Here is a 21209-nt window from a genome sequence, read left to right as displayed (position 1 = left end):
TGATTTAGTGCCAATTCCAATTAAAAAGCCAGGCAGTATATTTTATAGCTTATCTTTAGTACCATCCTATATAAAATATCTCACGCCTTATATCATAAGTCACTGCACAGAATTATAGGCTGCTTATTGGCATGGCAGGAGGAATGTGTGAAATGCTGTAAGTAAAACAAATGCTAAGCAACAAAGAAATGCTGTAAAGACATGTTACTTTTAATCAATATTCATATACCAGCCTAACAAGCAAACTGAATTCTGAAGAAAATTAATACAGTTCAAGGGCCAGACTGTAGCAAATGCTTATCCAACCATAATATAGACTGACAGCCAGCCCATCATGAAGAACAGAATGTGTATATTACAGAAGGATTCAGTGACAGGGTAAGAAGGGGCAAATGTGAGTAAACGAGACCGTGTCAGTCTTAAACTGTGGGAACGCTATATAAAGACAGTGAATAAAATCATATATACAGTGGTAAAAGGAAAGGCACTGATCTGAGAAATGTGGGCACTATACTTTGTATCTACACTAAAAGGCATGAAACATTTGCAAAATTTGTAGAAGAACGTCTGGTTCTACTTCCAGTCTTTCCTGCTATAAATCAAATATGCAAGACTTTTTTCTAAGGATGACATAAATAAGTATAAATTCAGTACAGATTCCATTTTTCATCGACCATTTCCTAGCGTTGCTTCCAGGTATTGCAAAGGGGAGTACTCATAGCTCAAGAACAGAACATATGTTTTTCCCGTTCAATTCTTGACTTCCTTGGTTAAAAGCACCTCAGTTATAGCAGAACTAGAAAACATCTCTGCTTGAGTGTTTAGAACACTGGTTCCCAACCAGGGGTCCATGGACCCCCAGGGGTCCGTGAGAACTAAATTAAGGTCCACGAAACAAAGTTATAAACCCATAATAAATTATTTTCAATTAAAAGTTCTCTATTATAAAATATATATATTCAAATATTATTCTAAGTTTAATGTTTAACTAACAATTATGATTAAAGTTTATTTTCAAATTCTCAGAATTTTTATTTTGAACCTTGGGGTCCCTGCACCGAACAAAAAAGTCCTAGTGGTCCCTGGTCAAAAAAAGGTTGGGAACCACTGGTTTAGAAGGTGCTGTTAGCCAAATTAGACTAGATGGACTAATATATGAGATACTTGAGAGCCAGTGTGGTGTAGTGCGGTGGACCCTAATCTAGAGAAATGGGTTTGATTCCCCCACTCCTCCACATGAGCAGTGGACTCTAATCTGGTGAACCAGATTGGTTTCCCCGCTCCTACACATGACCTAGGGCTAGTCACAGTTCTCTTCGAGCTCTCTCAGTCTCACCTACCTCACCAGGTGTCTGTTGTGGGGAGAGGAAGAGAAGGAGATTGTAAGCCAGTTTGATTCTCCTTAAAAAGGTAGAGAAAGTCGGCAATGGCATATAAAAACCAACTCTTCTTCTAATACAGCTTCACAGATTCACACAACAGGGCTTTTCTGCATGGTTCCCCCCACCCCAATTAGTTCTGGCCCCATACTGTTTTGGTTTATCCCAGATTTCCACATGCATTTTTATGCCTGTAGTTTTCATTTCAGCCCCCCACCCCACCCTTCCCAGTTGTTTTGCAGCCACTTTTACCCCAGTCTTTTTCTGGGAGCCAACTCTGAGTTGCCCTTTTCCTTGTGTGTAGCATTTCTCTCTGTTTCCTTTGTCCCAGCCACTCCAACCCACCTACAGCCCACTTTTCAATGATTGGATTGTCACCATTGTCAAGCCACTCCCTCTTTTCTCCCCTATCCTGAAGATGTTTAGTCAGATTTATAATGGAAGACTACAAGCACAATTTAAAGACAGCAGTCCTCCTTAACAGACCTCCCAGTTATTTGTTTTCACATTTGGTATTTAGAGGTATGCTACCTTTGAACATGGAGGTTCTGTTAGGCAACTTATAGAATACATATATGCTCCTCCTTCCCTCGAGGTTTTTAAGAAGAGGCTAGATGGCCATCTATCAGCAATGCTGATTCTATGACCTTAGGCAGATCATGAGAGGGAGGGCACCTTGGCCATCTTCTGGGCATGGAGTAGGGGTCACTGGGTGTGTGTGGGGGAAAGTAGTTTGGAATTTCCTGCATTGTGCAGGGAGTTGGACTAGATGACCCTGGTGGTCCCTTCCAACACTATGATTCTATGATTCCCTGAATCATGTGTTTATGTATGGGCAAGTTACTGTTCTACTTTAATATTTATTTTGCATCACTTTCCAACAAAGAAATCAAAGAAGTGTTATAAGCTCACAACAAACAGAGACAGAGAAGACAAGCACAAGTCCAAGGCCCCTCACAGTACAATCCTATGCAGACTTACTCCAGTTCAGTAATGCAATATAAACAGAGTTACCCCGGACTAAATCAATGGATTTGAACTGGAGTAAATCTGCATAGCATTACATTGTAAACCTATATAAACCCGTGGGTTTAGACTGGAATAACTCTGCACAGTATTGCATTGTCAGTGTGCTCCAAAGATAAACTGGAATTTAAATCTTTCCACATCCCTGCTTAATACTATAGCCTCTGGTCTCCAATGGCTCAGTGATCAATTAGAATGAATTCACAATGGACATTAAATACTTGTGTTGGGGAAAATGTCATTTATTTATAACTATTTAAAGGATTAAAGCCATTTAATTACCATGGTAAGTAGTTTGAAAAATTATTCTTTGTTGCAAGTACAGTTAGAGGATCATTGTACCTAGTAACTAGGACACAAATGCCACACATATGATTAACTTTTTTTTTAAGTTCCCTTTGCCTATTTGAGGATTAGATGCCAAGGTGAGGGCTGCCTTAGAAAAACTGGGAGGAGATATTTTACAATAAGCACTAGATAATAACCCTGGAATTAATTACTCTGCCCCTCGCCTTTCTTTAAACAGATAGCTTTATTTAACATTCTGGTAGCTTATTGCATGCTGAATTGTAAACAATGCTGTTTAATTTCATTATTCTTGTTATAGTCACACACAGAGAAGCTTATCTTAATCTCTCTTCATGTGGTGTCAAGGATACAAACACCACTTAACATTTTTTTTCACTAGCTGTAATACTGGTCCGAAGTATTAAGTCACTCATTTGTATTTTAGTCAATCCTTGGTAGAATCGTGGCCCATGTAATCTGCTGGAAGCTTGGCATGCATTGAGCATCAAGGAGCTCTCATTTTATTGTACTCCAGTCCAGTGCGCTGCAGGTTATATGACAGTTTTCAGATATGATTTAAAACAGGGGCTTATTCTTGAATTAAATATGAAATTAATAATACAATCAGCAGGGTTGGTCCTCATGTTATTAAACTCAATTTTGCACTCTCCCTACAGGCCTAATTTAAATATTCTGTGGAACTATTAGCCAATAATACCATAAGTGCAGAGTGGACATTTTCTTAAAGGAAGAGAATGATTTTGCTACTTCAGTAGGAGAAATTGTGGCTTTATGGGATAGATACATAAGAAAGGGAGTTACTAATTTAAAGATAGTTAGGCATCCCTAGTAAAATAATTGCAAAAAATTGATTGAATAGAGTATGTTGTTTACATATCCCACTTTTTCATTCTTTTCTAGTTCATAGATCATTAGATGTCTGGTTATTAATGCCTATTTAGTAACAATATATCCTTACTACTATGATAGGCTCTGGTGAATCTTATGAAGATGATGGATCTATATACTTATATGGAAATATAAGAATGGAAGATCTGTATACTTATATGGAAATACGTTAATACATAAAGCTGCCTGATAGACCACTGGTCTACCAATGTTTACTTAACTACAGGGTCTCAGAAAGAGATATTTCACACCAGTGACTGACTGTGTTACCCAAATCAATCTCACATGTCAGGCATGACATGTATAGAGCATCCTCTACAAATGTAGAACTACAGACATTTTCTGTGGTAATAATTTAGGACCATTTCAGTTGGTTGTATACACAGATCCCTGTCTAGTACAATACCCTTAGAAAGACAAGAGAGACAGAGATGGAGGGCCTTAAACAAGAAAAATCCTCATTCCTCGCAACTGGAGGGAAATGGGAGAAGGGGGAACTTATCAAGTGGGGGGGGGCATGATCATTGTCACTGTGTGACAATGCAATCTGGAAGTGACAGCATTACATCATGGGAGATGACACCATAGCACTCACTCAAAACTCTATACACACCAGAATTTTGGGGTGAATGCCAGAGCAACATTGCCAGCATGATAACATCAATTCCAGTTTGCACTGGAACTTGCATCATTGCAAGGGGACAATGATTGTGGTACCCTCCATTTGGCTGGCCAGTTTTCTCCCACTCCTCAGCTGACCAGCAGCAGCCAGCAGAGATGGGCAGTGGCAAGAGATTTCCTGTCATAAGTGGGCAAATAGGAACCCTACTTCTTGTTTGGGGGCTTCCTAGAGGCACCTGGTTGTCCACTGTGTGAACAGACTGCTGGACTTGATGGGCCTTGGTCTTATCCAGCATAGCTTTTCTTATGTTCTTATGATCCTAAAATACAGAGCTAGAATATGAAATGAAAAGGAAAGCAAAAGCATAAAGCAACACTGCAGTACATTAACACAATTCTAGCAATGCTGCCCTTGATCGCTGCCTAATCTGCTGCACAGTCTGAAGAGTCTCAACAGGTCTTGAGTCTCAACAGATAAAGACAGGAAAGCCTGGATTCAAATCCCAACATGCCATGAATCTCCCTGGAAGATCATCCTAACCTAACTCTCAGGGTTGGTGAGGATTGCCTGGACAGGAAGTAATCATATATAAAGCACTAAGCTCCTTGAAGATAGGAGATATAATGTAATAAATGTGTGGAAGTGGTTTTTAAAAGGAGAGGATCTGGAAGCCACTTCTGTGTAAAGAGAAACCCTACTGTGATACGCAATGGAAACCTAAATGGAGTTGCACCCTTCCCACTGACTAAAAATAATCTGTTTCAGTTTAGTGCTCTTTATACATTAAAAAAGATATATCATCGTTGCCTCTTCCAACCCCCTCCCTAGCCCAATTCTCCGTTTATTCACAACTGATGATTTTGTTCTTGGCAATTTAACTTCCTTTTGTGTGTGTGTGTGTGTGTGTTAGCATGTGTGCATTGTAAAGTTAATGATAGAAAAAAGGTACATTGCAGACGCTTTTGTTTTATGACTACACTAAATTTAGCTCAACTCCCTTCTTTGACTTTGCCATTTATTAAGAGTATAAGAAAGCTAAGTAGAAGTGGGAATGGCCATTGTAAAAATTCTGAGCCACCGTTTATTTGTTCACATTCAGAACATTTTACTGGGAAGCCATTTACACAAATAATAATTGTGTTGTTCAACTCCAAGAAAGAATAAGAGAAATGATACCTTATCTTTAAATAAGAAGAAGACTTGGTTTTAAAAAAAAAAAACTTAGAGGAACAGAAAGATTTTTTTTTTCAAATATGCCTTTTTCACAGAGACCAGCTGCTAGTGACACATGCAATTGAAAAGAAGGTGGAAGATTCTCTGGATACCCAGATGTAACGTCACTTATTCAACAATGCAATGTATGCTTCCCTCAGATAATTAATTTCCTATGAATTAACCTTCTTTGTTAACTTTGCTCCAAGTTCTTTCTCTCTTCATTTCCTTTCTTCAGCTAATATTTAGTTTTTGAAGCAGCTCCATTTCCAGATTTAGAAATACTAATTACACAGCTAACTACTAAATAAAGTGTATATGTTGGGAGATGTGCCAAAGAGATTATTGCATATGATGATACCTCTAATCAGGGTAGGATGAGTTCACCGGAGCCTAAAGTGGCATGTTTAAAGATAAGACTGATTATTATCTAAGCAAGTGTTCAGCACGCTAATCTAAAATATTGAGGACACGAGGTATAAGAGGTGACTTTTCTTTGCAAAAATTATTTCATTCCTCTAATAGCATTTAGACTAACTTTCTTCTGGGGATGGTTTTTAACATATTTGTTCAACCAAGGTTTATTTTTAAACACATGACAGCCAATTACATTATTCATAGAGACAAACCTGGCACAAGCCACCTTGATGGATGGGAAAGAAGAGCGATGCTATTCAAATCAGAGCTATCAGCCAATACTTTATATGGCCTCTCTAACTAGATGGCTAACCTCCAGAGTTTTCACAGGTACTTAATCAAGGAGTGTGTAACAACCTGAGCACAGGGATTAGAAAATGTTATTTCTTGATTTGTGTACTAGTACAGAAACATCAGTCCAAAGGTTTTGGGAAATGCATTGCCATATAGGTTGTTTTAAATCATTTGGTACTATTTTCTAATGATTTCCGAGTTACGGTTGATCCTCGGCTGTGTTTCTTTTTTCTTGGCATATATCATTGTCACTCAGCTGCCTTTCACATTGCATGTATTTCATTTTCAACACATTGGACATTAGCAATGTGGTTGTGTGCTTGCTTTCTTACACTTCTGAGAAGGATTTTCAAATGTTACCTGTGTTTCTCCCCCTTTATTTTTATTTTTAATGATTTTCATTTATAATTTGTAATTTTTTTTCCAAGCATGTTCATTCTGTTTCATATGTGCTCCACAACTGTCCTAACTTGATTCAGTAGAGAGACAGAGACAAGAGACAGTGATGCTCCATGCTTTATAATGCACAAAACTGTCCTGAATGGGAAACCACTGTGAGGAATTAGAAGTGTGGAGTGCAGTGACAAGTATAAAGTGGAGGAAACAAAAATGAATCTCCTAAAATTTCTGGAGTGTTTTAGCAAGGCACACGAATGGGTAAGGGAAAAAAGCGGATCTGCCAAACAGTGGTTAGTTAGTGTCTCTGCCTTTTTAACTGTTAAACTCTTCCTGAAATCCAGATCTGAAAATAAGATTTAACATTTTTAAGTTCACACCCTTATCATGAGTTGTGTGTTCTATTAAGCTTCTGCACAAACAAGAAGCCATAGGGTCTGATAGTCATGGAGTGTCTTGATTATCTTATTTCTATTTGGCATCGGTATATAACCAGCATGAGCATCAAACCTACAGGAATTTGCTAATTTTGAAGAAACGAATCCTGTTCTTATATCGGCTCGCATAATAAATACAACCCAATACAATTATTACTCTACCTTTGCTTTAAAATATTCCCAGATTTTCTTCATTGAATCCTATTCATCTCCCATTTCTTCTCTCCTTTTAAGACTCAGACATCTTCATCCATACAAACGTAAGTAATATTAATTCACATTGATTTCAATAAGACATGTGCTAAACTCACCTAATGGGATTGAGGGTATGTCCAAAGGTAGTACTTTGAATGGTGGGGCTATTTTTGATACTCATAATATTCTATTCACACATTTCATTTTCAGGAGGCACATCCCCAGATCAATACTTTCTTTCCAGGGAAAGCAAGCCACTATACATATGTGGAGATTAATATATTCTTTTTCTAAAAAAAATCACTTCCTGCTCAGAAGCAGTTGTTTAAATTACCCATCAGTGTGATTACATTGGATAAGCCTGCTGGTAGCTCTTAAAAAAATTAAAAGGCTGAATAAACCTTCTAAAAGTACCAGGAGAAGGGCAGATGACTCAGTTATTCAATTAATTGTCAAAACTGTCTTTCAAAAGCATTGTGAAGTTGGAAGAAATCTGTGCTTGTTATGCAGGAGAGAAATAAATGCCAAGTCCTTAAATAAATAACTAAACATGGGCAGCCCAATCCTGAAGGGGGGTACTTATGAAGTTCCTGGGGACAGTGCAGCCGCACTGCCTCCTGACTGGCTTGCAGCAGCATGGGGGAAAAAGCAATTTCTTCCCAAGCCCCATGAAACTCGCCCATAGAATTTCAAAGTGAGTGAGTGAGTGTGTGTGAGAGAGAGATGCAGCTCTGCCTGGAGGCTGGGACAGAAGCTGTTCTTTAGGGCGAGAGAGATCCAACAATCTCAGCAGAAGCTCCTCGTGCTCCCCAACTCCCCATTAAGTGGTATTTGGAGATTTCCTTCGAGTAGCTTGCCACTATCTCCCAATTCTTACTTCCCCTTCCTTTGGTTGCTGCCATGAGGTAAAGCAAGGTAGGGGTGCATTTTTTATTCATGAGAGTGCAGTCAGGCCATGGGCATAAATCAAGGCCATGTGTCTTAACTAAATCTACTTTATTACCACAATATACAACTCTAGAGTAAATACAGTGCCAGGATACTAGGATACGGACTGAGAAAAAGAAGAAAGAAAGGCAACTCACCTATTTGAGACCTACAAATCCTGAGCATCGATCTGCTCCCCTCTCCTTGCTGGGAGTTTCAAATGGATGTATACTTAGAGTGGATGGCCCATCTGCCCCTCATTCACCACAGATATCACCCAACAAAAAAAGGGGGGTGAGCTTTACCATCATTTTTCTTTATTCCATATGGATTCTTGTTAAAATATCCTCCTTCATAACATATTTAACTTGTTCTGACTTCTCAAATTCTATCTTACATTATAACCTTTATACATGTATTGTTATAATATACATCAATAATACAAGTACAATAGAAATAATATACCTCTGAGTTATTCCTGTCACAGTTCATTTCTTTCTAGAATTTTATTAAGTATCTGGCCTATTCAACATCTTTAAAACATTTCTAACAACTTTGGGGAAGAAATTATTCCTTTCCTTGCAGAATTCTAGAGGACTCTCAAAAGTTATCCAATTCCTTTCTCCTTTCCATACTGAATATGACAGATGGAGAATATATCCTATTAAAGTTAAAGTGTATTGATTAGTCTTCACATCAATATTGTTCAGCAACTTGTTCTAATTTTCTCATATTTCTTTTCCCTAGAAAGAAAGTGTTGACCTATCTACTTGTGGAGACACCTTCAGGAAAAAAGGAGTTAATTGTATAGCTGTCATTCACTTATTTAAAGCTTTTGTTAGGAAGGGCTGCAGACCCCAAGTATTTTCTTCACTGTATTATCTACTCACCTGATTTCAATTTTTTAAGAAAAGAAATCCTCCATGTTTTAGGGAGCTGCCTCTAGAAAACTATCCCTCACTTTATCACTCTGTCTTCTGCCATAATTCTGCCTGTTTGCATAACTTTTAGGGCTGTGAAACTGCACTCTCAAATTAACTGCTGCTAAATTCATTAGAACTTATTCCCAAGTAAACTTACATAGGACTGAAGTATACAAGGCTGGCCTTCTTCACCATGGACAAATATTACCTAGCATTACTAAAGCAGACATGCTTTTGCTGATGGAGGATGTGGTAAAATACTTTACAGCCCAGAATTTATATCAGTGTTTACAATGGTTGGGTCTGCACTCTCAACAAATTCAGGAGCTACAAAGTCCTTTTTGCTTGCTAACAGGGGTAAAGGGAAAAGACAAGTAGGTAGGCTTGCCAGCTTCCAGGTAATTCAAAGCAGACACCTCTGTGTACATATGTGGTTATTCAAATTCTGACACAGATACAGGTAATAGCTTCCATGTAATAGCTGGAGATCTCCTGTTATTACAACTGATCTCCAGCCGATAGAGATCAGTTCACCTGGAGAAAATGGCTGCTTTGGCAATTGGACTCTATGACATTAAAGCCCCTCCCCAAACCCCGCCCTAATCAGGCTCCACCCCAAAAACCTCCCACCGGTGACGAAGAGGGACCTGGCAGCCCTACAAGTAGGTAGGAGTCACTTCCTCGATACTGAGACATCTGCCACCATAGAAATGCAGATAAGTAGGGTTGCCAACCACCAGATACTAGCTGGAGATCTCCTGCTATTACAACTGATCTCCAGCCAATAGAAATCAGTTCCCCTGGAGAACATGGTCACTTTGGCAATTGGACTCTATGGCATTGAAGTCCCTCCCCTCCTTAAACCCCACCCTCCTTAAGCTCCTCCCCAAAATCCTCCTGCCAGTTGCAAAGAGGAACCTGGCAACCCTACAGATGACGCTAGCAAGGGAAGAACAAAAGGCAGCAAAAGTCACTCCTAACCCACAGAGTTTGGAATACCAAATAGTAGGATGCCACCTTTCTTTCAGACAGAAGAGAGAGAGGCTCTGCCGGGGTTGGGAAATGGAAGTTTAACCACTAATCATGGGGATTAAGGTACTTTCACTCATGTTCAACCCCCCCCCCCACCGGTCTGTCTCGGTTGTTCCTTGGAGTCATGCATGAGTTTTCCCTCCACTAGAGATTACTTCGCTGCCAGCCCTCATAAATCCCAATGTACAATTGCTGTTAGATGTCTTTTGTGTTTTGTGCAGGCCTGCAGACAAGTTTACATATGGTATTGTGCCTGCAATTCCTTTCATGTACAGTGCCAGTAAAAGCTGCTGGAAGCTGTCAAGAGTTACTATGGGCCTCCAGGAAAAGATTCTGTGTTCCTTCCACACAAACATCACCCAGGTTCACCCGAAGCATCATATCAAATTCATATGACTTGTCCAGCACCATGGGGCCTCACAGTCACTGAGATCCCTGGACTTTTCTGCTCCTCCCCCCCCCCCACCTTGTGGCTTCTAATTATTTCAGCCATGGCTTGCAAGGTACTTTCTGATTGCATTGCACCCAAGATAGCATTACAAATATTACATACAAATAGTGCATATCCTTATATATGCAGCTCTATGTGCTCTGAGAAGTATCTACGTGCTATTTAAATGTTTAAAAGTAAAGATCCCACCAAACCTGTCACTGAAACTTTTTTTCCCCTTCCTCTTTTTTGGCTCTTGCATTTCTCAAGTCAAGAAGAGTTCATCCAACACATTTAAAAGACAGGGGTATGACATTCTTCTCCAGTGCTTTTCTACAAGCGATCTGTCAAGGAAAGCAAACATTTTAAAATCATTACATTTACAACTCCATTTATATTCAGTTCTTTCCAGGTTTCTGACTTTTGTCATGGATTTTGTCACCTACTACAGATCTTATTTTCATCAACTGTGACTAACGCTCTAATTCCTGCCTTCAATAATTCAAAGGCTACACTTGTGGCATTTGTATTAAAATGACAAATATTTAATTCATTTTATGGCTCTTTATCATATTGACTTGAGACTAAAGGCCAATTTCCATGACCAAAATCAACACACTGCAAACATAGATTAAGTGGATCCATGCAAAGTATTAGGTTACTTCAGCTCTCAAATTCAACTTGTAACTACTAAAACAATCTAAACTGTGTCATTAATTAGGGTTGTCAACCTCCAGGTGGTAGCTGGAGATCTCCCTGCTATTACAACTGATATCCAGGTGCAGAGATCAGTTCTCCTGGCCCGTGAACGCACTAGAAACTTACCTCGCAATTTACACGCATCCATTACAAAAGAATCCAATACGAAATATTGTCGAAGGCTTTCACGGTCAGAGTTCATTGGTTCTTGTAGATTATCCGGGCTGTGTAACCGTGGTCTTGGTATTTTCTTTCCTGACGTTTCGCCAGCAGCTGTGGCAGGCATCTTCAGAGGAGTAACACTGAAGGACAGTGAAAATACCAAGACCACGGTTACACAGCCCGGATAACCTAAAAGAACCAATCCAATACGACTTTAAATTTCTGTTCCCACCGCGCTGCCTTTCTCCGCTGCATTTGAAAAGCCCAGACTGGCACACTCCCACGCATGCCCAGTCGGAGCTCCAAGCAAGGACGGCGATTGGTCCAGCGTTAGTAAGGGAGGCGGGGGTAGTGCGGGGGTTGGCTGGCAGCAGGAAGTGGATCAAAGACGCATTGCATGTTCCCACTTTCAGGCACCGGGTGTGGAGGACGTGTTATTTTTTAAATTCGCCGAATAAGCAGATGCTCTTAATGTGGCGAAATTGCGCTCTGGAAACGTCCTCGGAATCCTTTGGGTAAGTTGAAGTGGGAACATGCAAGGAAAGCCCGTAGAATTCAGAGCCGCAAACGTGCAGTGCGGACATGGCCCTGGAGAAAATGGCTGCTTTGGCAATTGGACTCTATGGCATTGAAGTCTCTCCCCTCTCCAAACCCCTCCCTCCTCAGGCTCCACCCCCAAAATCTCCAGGCATTTCCCAACCCAGAGCTGGCAACCTAATCTAGAGGCTAGATGGCCATCTGCCAGCAATGTTGATTCTATGAACTTAGGCAATTCATGAGAGGAAGAGCATCTTGGCCATCTTCTGGGCACTGGGGGTGTGTGGGGGAGGTCGTTGTGAATTTCCTGCATTGTGCAGGGGGTTGGACTAGATGACCCTGGTGGTCCCTTCCAACTCTATGATTCTATGATCATTATAGAGTGGGTGAAAGCTGTTTGTTTCCAGTAAAACCTTCACCATTCCATGACTCAATATCTAGTTTGGCAGTGAAGAGCTACTAATCTGTGGACTATTGATGAAAAACTTTCTTTCAAGGTAAACATAGGCCCAGTTGAAACACAGGCAACTCCTACAGTTGTGATATATTCAACACAGGCCAGCCAGAGGTATGATCTGGTGGCTGTTGAAATATCAATTTATGAATTAGGCCTATATATAGGAAGGCTGGCAAATTTGGGGTGATTGTGTTCACCTGGTAAACCAGGGGTGGGGTACCTTTTTTCTGCCAAGGGCCATTTGAATATTTATAACATCATTCACAGGCCATACAAAATTATCAACTTAAAAATTGGCCGACCAATCCCCAAGCAGGCAGCTGCCCCAGATGACCCTCCCCCTGCGCGCACAGACAAGCAGGCAGGCATCCAACCAGTGGTGCACACACCCACCTGGTGGCACAGGATGGTCTGTTGCACCAGCTGGGCATAGCCGTCCAGCCACATGCCAGAGTTGCTCGTGCTCTGCATGGTCGGGGCCGGATTCTACAGCCGGCTTTTGCTACCTCCACTTGCAGGGATGAAATGAGGACACACTGGCTAAGAACTTACCTCCCCCCACGCATTCTGGCCCTGCCTCCTTTAACCCCTCCATTGTCACCACTTCTGCCCCCAGCCCTCTTGTAGTACAGAGGGAATATGTTTCTCCATGGCCCAGGTGGGAAAGGGTTAACACAGTTTCTTGGGCGGTCCTAGCAGCTCAATAGCTAACGATTCTTCTGCAAGGGGGGAAAAGGTTCCTTTTCTTGGCAAAACAAACTCAAATCTGTCTTGAATAGAGGCTGTCTCTGTCCGCAGGAGGGGGCGGATCGCCAGTCTTAGATCCTTCTGAGTTAGAGATCTGCCAGGACCCACAAAGGGCCAGACCAAATGACTTCACGGGACTTAAACGGCTCCCGGGCCTGATGTTCCCCACCCCTGTGGTAAACATACAGCTTTTCATAGCTGCAAAAGCTCATGAGATGAATCACAGATCAGCCTAGCTTGTTGTCACCATTCACCTTATAGAAGTAATGGGCTGATCAGCTCTGTGGCTGTGTAGTAGCTGTGGTGCTGATATGGTGCCCTCATCCATCTTCCATTGTTTGCAATGGAGGAAAAATAGGGGCCCATTAAATTGGACCTCCTGACCCAATCTTTACCCCCAAGCTTGGGGGTTCTGGTAAGGAGAATCACCAGCAGCTATGCTGAAACTTTGGTGCCTCTACCTTGAAAAACAACCCCTCGGAGCCCCAGAAATATTCCCCATCAACTCCAATGGAACTGTGCTATTTAAATTTTAAAGAGCTGCCACCTAACCCGCCGCCTGGCCACCTGGCATGAATCTGTAGCTGGCAATCCCAAAATGATTTATTTATTTTGCTTTTTTTGGGAATGGGATTTCCGGCTACAGGTTAAAAATGCTCTCTTTTTTTGGTCAACAAAAAACAACAACCACCCCCCAATCCTTTTTTTGGGGGCTTTTCTAGGTTCAGCTTTGCTGAATGCACACCCTTATGGGCAAGCAGAGCTCACCCTTAGTATACATGCAGACAACTACCCTTTAAACTGTCTCTTCACCTATGGACCTTCAGTATTAGCTATATCCTCATATTATTGGTGTACACACAAGTTGTAGTGGAAGAAGAAGAAGAAGAAAGAGTTGGTTTTTATATGCTGACTTTCTCTACCACTTAAGGGAGAATCATATCGGCTTACAATCACCTTCCCTTCCCCTCCCCACAACAGACACCCCGTGAGGTAGGTGAGGCTGAGAGAGAGTGACTTGCCCAAGGTCACCCAGCTAGCTTCGTGTGTAGGAGTGGGGAAACAAATCCAGTTCACCAGATTAGCCTCAGCCACTCATGTGGAGGAGTGGGGAATCAAACCCGGTTCTCCAGATCAGAGTCCACCGCATCTGGTGATAAATATCAGATATAATGTGCTAAATTCCAGTTACAAAGATACCAGAGCAGATACACATTTTTTGATTGCTGAGATAAAGATGCATATACAAAGTCATCAGTTGGGTTCATCAGTTATGGCTCAGTTCATGGAACTTGCCCATACCTGTTGTTGGTCATTGTTTTTCCAGAATAAGGCAGACTGGCATCAGCATAAGATTTTTTTTTAAATGTTGTTTATTTGCACACGAATGAAAAACACATCTCTCCTGACAGTTTCAGCTGGCAGATAACATTGATGGGCAGTAAGCAGAGATGACAGAGGGTAAAACACAGAGTAATTACATGACATTTGAAAAGATAAGTAGCTACAGGTAGCTGAGATGCAACTGTTGCCTCCCAGAGCCATCCGTTTATGCCAAAAAATAGGACACAACAAAGAAAATAAACAATCATCACATCAAAATTGCTTGGATGACTTTTACCTGCTCCTCTGAGCCACTAGATGGGGGTTGAAAGCTTTTATCGGCAGTTAAAATATCATTTCTGGAACATGACTTCCTATTTGTGAGCATTGCACCTATCGTGATAATTTGTTTATATGCAGTATCCAGCATACATCAGCTATCACAGGCAGAGGGTTTTTGTCTTCATCAAAGGGAGCAAGCTTATTAAGTAGAGAGCTTGATAACTGCCTCGTCAACTCTGGTCATGTGAACTATCACTCATTCCATGTAATGAACATAACTACAGCTGCAGAACATGCTGGGGGTGAGGGGAAATTCTATTTTGAGAAACTAAGCCATAATGTGATGAAATTATCCAAATCAGAGTTATTTCAAGAATGTTGTTATAAATGCCAACCACCTGCTGTAAAGTCTGCAGATTTTTAAAAAGGCCTATTCATATTTTCTTTGGTGAAGTCCCTTAACTTATTTTTGACATTAGTTTTAGCTACTAATTTTTCAGCATCTTTGCTTTAAATATGCACTTACCGTGTCCTCCTTTAACAAAATCTTCAGGTCAGTGGTGCTGTGCTTATTTTTAGGCTTCAAGAGAACAGCAAAAATGGCTGTTAAAGTTGTATTTTTCTTGTTTTTCTCTTGTTAGTAGCAAGGAGAACTGAAACACCAAAAGATATCATTAAATACAACCCATGGTAACTTTTCCCTTTCTTGTATTGACTCTATTCATTCACTTGTTTGCTACTGAGAATGGGTTTGATGTTCATGTCAGCAGCCGGTTCCCTCCCACTAAAGGGTGCCATGAAGGCAAGGGCCAAAGGCTGGCAAAAAGGAGAACACTGCTCCATGCAAGGTGGAAACCTCTCAGAGAAGCCTGGGATTCATCTTGTGTGTCTGAATTGGGCAGGAAGATGGTTGGCAGCTGTGCATTTTTCCATGGCCCAAGGTTGGACAATAGGGCTAGCTAATCATCCATTGCCTCACTATAAGGTGATTTAATTAGCGTTCCTGGCTGACCATTAACTCTTTAAACTATACCCATTCTGGGCAATTAATCGGGATTCAGGAGGATCACACGGACATTCTCCTGCATCCTGACAACAAGCCTCTACAGTCTCTGAGAAGCAATCAATTTCTTTGTCCCTGGTAGGTTTCCACTGCCAGTTACCTCATACTGCATCAGGACTCATTTTGGGGTATAAATATTAGTCCTTTGGCATTCATAGAATGTGTGTGTGTCCTCAATCTGAGCAGAAATCCCCATTTGCATGTGAGCAGCTCTCTTTCAGTCCTGGAAATGCTAGCTGTTTCCCTCTTCAGCACTGCTTTCCCTGAACATCTTTTCTTCTGGAATGGTAAACATCACCCATCCCTGATCTATTCCAATTTCCCCCCTTATCTCCTTAGCTCTTGTATGCATTGTGTGTTTTTACCTCTGTGTTTGAGAATATATATTCTTTACTGTTTTCTTCTTTAATAAAATAATTTTTGTTGTACAACTGCTGGTTTCCCCTAGGATTAATCCTGGTATATATAGGTTATAGATCCCAGTTACCCACCAGTTGCTCTGTCTCCATAACTAATTCCCCCAACTAAAAGTGGAGACTGACTATTTCGGGTAACATTCAATCCAAACTCTTCTATATTCATCCCACACTGACATGGATGGCCCAGGCTAGCCTGATTTCATCAGACCTCAGAAGCGAAGCAGGGTCAGCCCTGGTTAGTATTTGGAGGGGATACTGCCAAGAAAGTCCAGAGTTGCTATGTATAGGCAGGCAATGGAAAACACCTCTGTTCATCTCTTGCCTCGAAAACTGTGGGATCATCATACGTTGGCTGCAACTTGATGCAACTTTTCACTACTGCCACATATTCGTCCCACTTTCCCCCCCATGTGCTGATTTATCACCATGTATAAACTTCCAGTGTATTAAATTCAGAGACTGACTGGATGATGAATTTATAGGGAAATTTGCCAGTGGGTACTGTCCTAGAGGGCCTCTGGCAGTCAGGAGCAACCAGAGCTGAACCCCAGCAACTCTGCCAATTCCTCACTTGTCTTAGACCCTTCATTAGCAATGACAATTTTCAGCATAGCTGCTGGTGACTCTCATGAGAAGAACTCCTCTGTGTGGTAAAGACTGGGTTAGAGGTTCCAGTTTTATTGGTCCTCTTTTTTCTACATTTGAGGGCCAATAAAATGGGACCCCCTGATCCAACCTTTACCAAACTTGGAGGTTTTTCTAAGGAGAGTCACCAGCAGCTATGCTGAAAATGTGATGTCTCTTCCTTAAAAAAATAGCCCAAGAAGAAAGGGGAGGAGGAGTTGGTTTTTATGCCCCGATTTTTTCCACCTTAAGGAGTTTCAAAGCGACTTACAATCACAATACCTTCCTCTCCCCACAACAACCACCTTGTGAAGTAAGTGGGGCTGAGAGAGCTTGGAGAGAACTGTGACTGGCCCAAGGTCGCCCAGCAGGCTTCATGTGGAGGAGTGGGGAATCAAACCCGGTCTACTGCTCTTAACCACTACACCATGCTGGCAGAGCCCTGCAAAGATTCCCCATAAATTATAATGGAGTGGGGGGATTTAAAGGCTCCCATTGAAATCTATGGGGAATCACAAAAAAAAGAATCATTTTTTTTCACTTTTTCAGCTTTGGCTTTTTAAGGCTCATGTTAAAGGGTGCCTTTTTCAGCCCCCCAAAAGCAAAAAAAGCAGGGGGGGGGAGCTGAAAAGGCAATTATTTGTTGTTGTTTTCAGTTTTGCATATCTGATTGCACATCCCTAGTATAAATGAAGTAAATAAATAATAAATATACCAGAAGATTGGAGCAGATAAAAAGTAGGCTGGTTGGCGGGTGGGAAGGAGAAAAGGAAGCATGGAAAGGTGAGGATATGATATGGGGATATCCAGGAGGAAAGAAAAATGGAATAGTGTATTGAAGGTGATGTAAAGGGAAAAAAAGGTTTCCTCACCATGTAACTGGACCCAGACCAGCAGCTGTTATGATGCAACTGGACCAAACTTGGCAGCCAGCACCGTGTAACTGGGCTGTAGTTTTCCACAAAAGAAGCTGCCAGAGGTACAGAAGGAGGGAAAGCTGAAGATGGGGGTGGGGGGTAGATAAAGGTAGGTTGGCTAGTGGCTGGGTGAGAAGGAGAGAAGGAAGTGGGAAAAGCGGGAGAGGCTATGGGTGCTTTCAGGGAAGGGAAAGCGAAAATAATGGGAAAGGAAGAAATAAGTTGCCCCCCACAAACTTTGAAGATCCCCCACTTGTTATCTCATAATGTTACATGTTTGATAATTTTGATGCTCCTTATGGATTACCTGTATGTAAAAAGCAGTCTTGCATCCTTTTGGAACTTTTGTCCTTGCAGTTGTTTTATGTTGCCCACCTCAGAGTTATGCTGTGGCAGAAAGATAGGAAGGTTTAGGAAGACATTACCTGCCTCTGGGCGAAACCCATGCATTCGATCCTGGCTGAATCCTGGCTGAAACAGGGATTAAAGGAGGATAAAGCAACCATGCTTTTTCGCCCTAAAAGTGACTCTGGCATCCAAAAAAGTGCTAATTCAGAACTTTGGGGTTCAGTGGTGCTAAATTAGCACTTAGAAAATTATATCTTGTGTGATCTTCCAATTTAGAAATCTTAACAAATGTGCACCCTTGGCTTCCCAAGATCACTAAATTGTGAAATTAAACAAGTGTCTGTATGGACACTGGTGTGTGTGTATGTGTGGCAGTGGATAAAAACAATGATGAACATAGAGTGATCATTGGAAGTCATGTGGTACATGATTTGATCCAAGGGAAGGCAGATTTTTATTTTATTTTGAAATTTCATATCACATTGTGTTTAACAACCATCTCTGACAGTCAGCTTGTAGCTGACCTTTTGGTGCCAGGTAGAGGTTTCAGTGGTGCTGAAACCTCTTTAGGAGGCAACGCCGCTGGGTTGCCTCCTAAAACCGGTGCAAGCATTTCTTTCAGGAATGCGCTGCTGGTCGATGTAATGTGCAATCCTAAGGGGGGGGGAGCTCCTTAGGAGCTGGCATGACCGTTCCAGCATAAGTGTCCCTTTAACCTAGGATAAGGGGCACCTACCCCATCCTGGGGGCAAATGCACCAGTGTTGGAGAGCTGCAGAGCTGCACTGGCCCCCACCTCAAGTGCAGCCACACCACCTTCCTGGGCTGTTCCTAGGGGTGGAGCAGCAAGTAGGGAGCTTCCTAACCCCTTCCACCCCGGGAATGCCACTTGTTACAGCTGTGTGGCTACACCACCTTTTTTGGTGGCATAGCCTTGTTGATTTCAATGGGGGATTTTTCTCTTTTTAATTTTTTTAAAATAGTTTTAATTTCTTTTCGGTGCCTGGGAAGCCTCTGAGGAGGAGGTGTGGCTGTGCCACTCCCAGCCACTGCAGATCTACCCGCCCTCCAGGAATGGGCTGCCCATCTCAAATACAGATCTGGCAATCTCTGAAAGCTTTCAGAAACCCATAACTTTACAGGAGTGTTAACAAGGATATGATAATACAGTGTTTAAGTATAACAATACTTCTTCACTGAACAAGATCCCAGGGACGGCAAGCTCCATTTTTTACCACTGTATAGCTATATTTTAAAAAAAAAAAAACTTGCTGCAGCCTAGGTTGCATTTAGAGTGGCTTGTAATTACAGGATTCTCTTTAATTACCCTATTCTCATTCAGTGTCCCTAAATTAGAAAGCAACAGAGCTGAAACAAAGTGGCCATTTCAAGTTAATGAGGCAAATGCAAAATTTGTGCATGTGAGTGAATGCATGAATCTGAATTTGTATAGCCATACACAAGTTTGTTCATTCATTTTGCTTCTTCATTCATGACATCAAACTACAAATACATATCATTTGGCCACTAGGGTATTTTGGCCCCCATGTAAAACAGTGTACCAGGAACTTAAATACCGTACTATTTTCCAAATGGCCCCCAAACTAGCAGAGAGCAGGCAATATGATTAAATGGCTTTGTTCTCTTGGGGTGGAATAAAAAGGCATTGCTCTGGATCCTGCTTCTGCTGAATGGAATTATCTGAATTCAGAGCAATTTGGGTGGGAAAGGAGTTACTGTGACAGAATGAATGGTTCTTAGCAGTGTTCCATAACCATTGTAAGGGATCTTCTTTAGGAATTAAAGGACAACACTTCTGATACACCGCTCTATGACAGGTTTGCTTATGTGACCAAGGTCTTCTGAAACAGCCACCCTACAACTGGAGAGCCATAGCTACCCATCCCCAAGTCCTGAATTTCCCACTTTGTGAACGGCCTGCCTGAGGAGCTCCCACACTTCTGTTGTGCTGCAGAATGCTTAAAACAGAATTCTTCAGGAAGACATTCCTATAAGCCACCCTGAGCTGTCTGAGACTGGCCTTTGGCTGAGGAGGGCGGGGTAGAAATATAAATAAATAAATAAGGCGGGGGCCCTTAACCCTTTTGAGCCTGAAGGCACCTGTAGAGTTCTGACACAGGGTGGTAGGCACAACTGCAAACTGTCTGACACGTGAGGTGGAAACAACCACAAAATGTCAGGGAGTGAGGTCATGCGTAACTCTTCAACATTGCAGACATAAGCTCTGTTCAACAGGTTGCCCTTTAACATGAACACATTATTTAAAATATTTTCTTGCATACCAACTGATCAATTTTAGTCAAGTCATAAAGACCTTTGTGCGGTGGTGACAACTGCTGTCGAAGCCACTTTTTTTAAAAAAAGCAGCCCAGCCAATCTGATCTCCAGTAGCCAATCAGAAGCCCTTCTAGGCAAAAGCCCCGCCAGGACCCACCCATTGTCTGAAGACTTTTGGCGGGTGCCAGAAAAGATGTCAGCATTAGGGATTCCTGTTATAGGGAAAATAAAGTTGTGGTCTGGTCTGGAGGGCACCTTGATAAACAGAACAGAGTCCTGTTTCACAGTTCATTTTATGTATTATCTTAGTCAAAAAGGGCAAGAGTCCAGTAGCACCTTAAAGACTAATAAAAATATTTTCTGGTAGGGTATGAGCTTTCGTGAGCCACAGCTCACTTCTTCAGATACAGCTAGAATGTGAATCCATCGGTCTTTAAGTAGAGGAACAGTATGTAAATGTGAATAGCAGGCTTGATTGGATTAGGTGTGATATGCAAAAGAGTCTGTGATGTCCAGGGGAGAGATGGGTGTGGAGAAATCAGCATTGGTAATGGGCCATGAATGCAAGGTCTTTATTCAGCCCAGGTAAATGCATTGACTTTAGTTTGAATATCAACTGTAATTCAGCAGTTTCTCTTTCCAATCTCCCTTTAAAATTCCTTTGTAAGAGAACTGCTACTCTTAAATCTGCAACAGAATGTCCTGGAAGGTTGAAATGTTCACCCACTGGTTTTTGAATATTGTGGTTTCTGATGTCAGACTTATGTCCATTTAATCTTTGTCTAAGAGACTGACCTGTTTGTCCAATGTAGATTGTGGAAGGGCATTGCTGGCATGTGATGGCATA

The sequence above is a fragment of the Euleptes europaea genome, chromosome 4, assembly GCF_029931775.1.
Source record: "Euleptes europaea isolate rEulEur1 chromosome 4, rEulEur1.hap1, whole genome shotgun sequence".
Lineage (NCBI taxonomy): Eukaryota > Metazoa > Chordata > Lepidosauria > Squamata > Sphaerodactylidae > Euleptes > Euleptes europaea.
The sequence above is the reverse complement of the archived record's forward strand: the minus strand, read 5'-3'. Positions refer to the sequence as shown.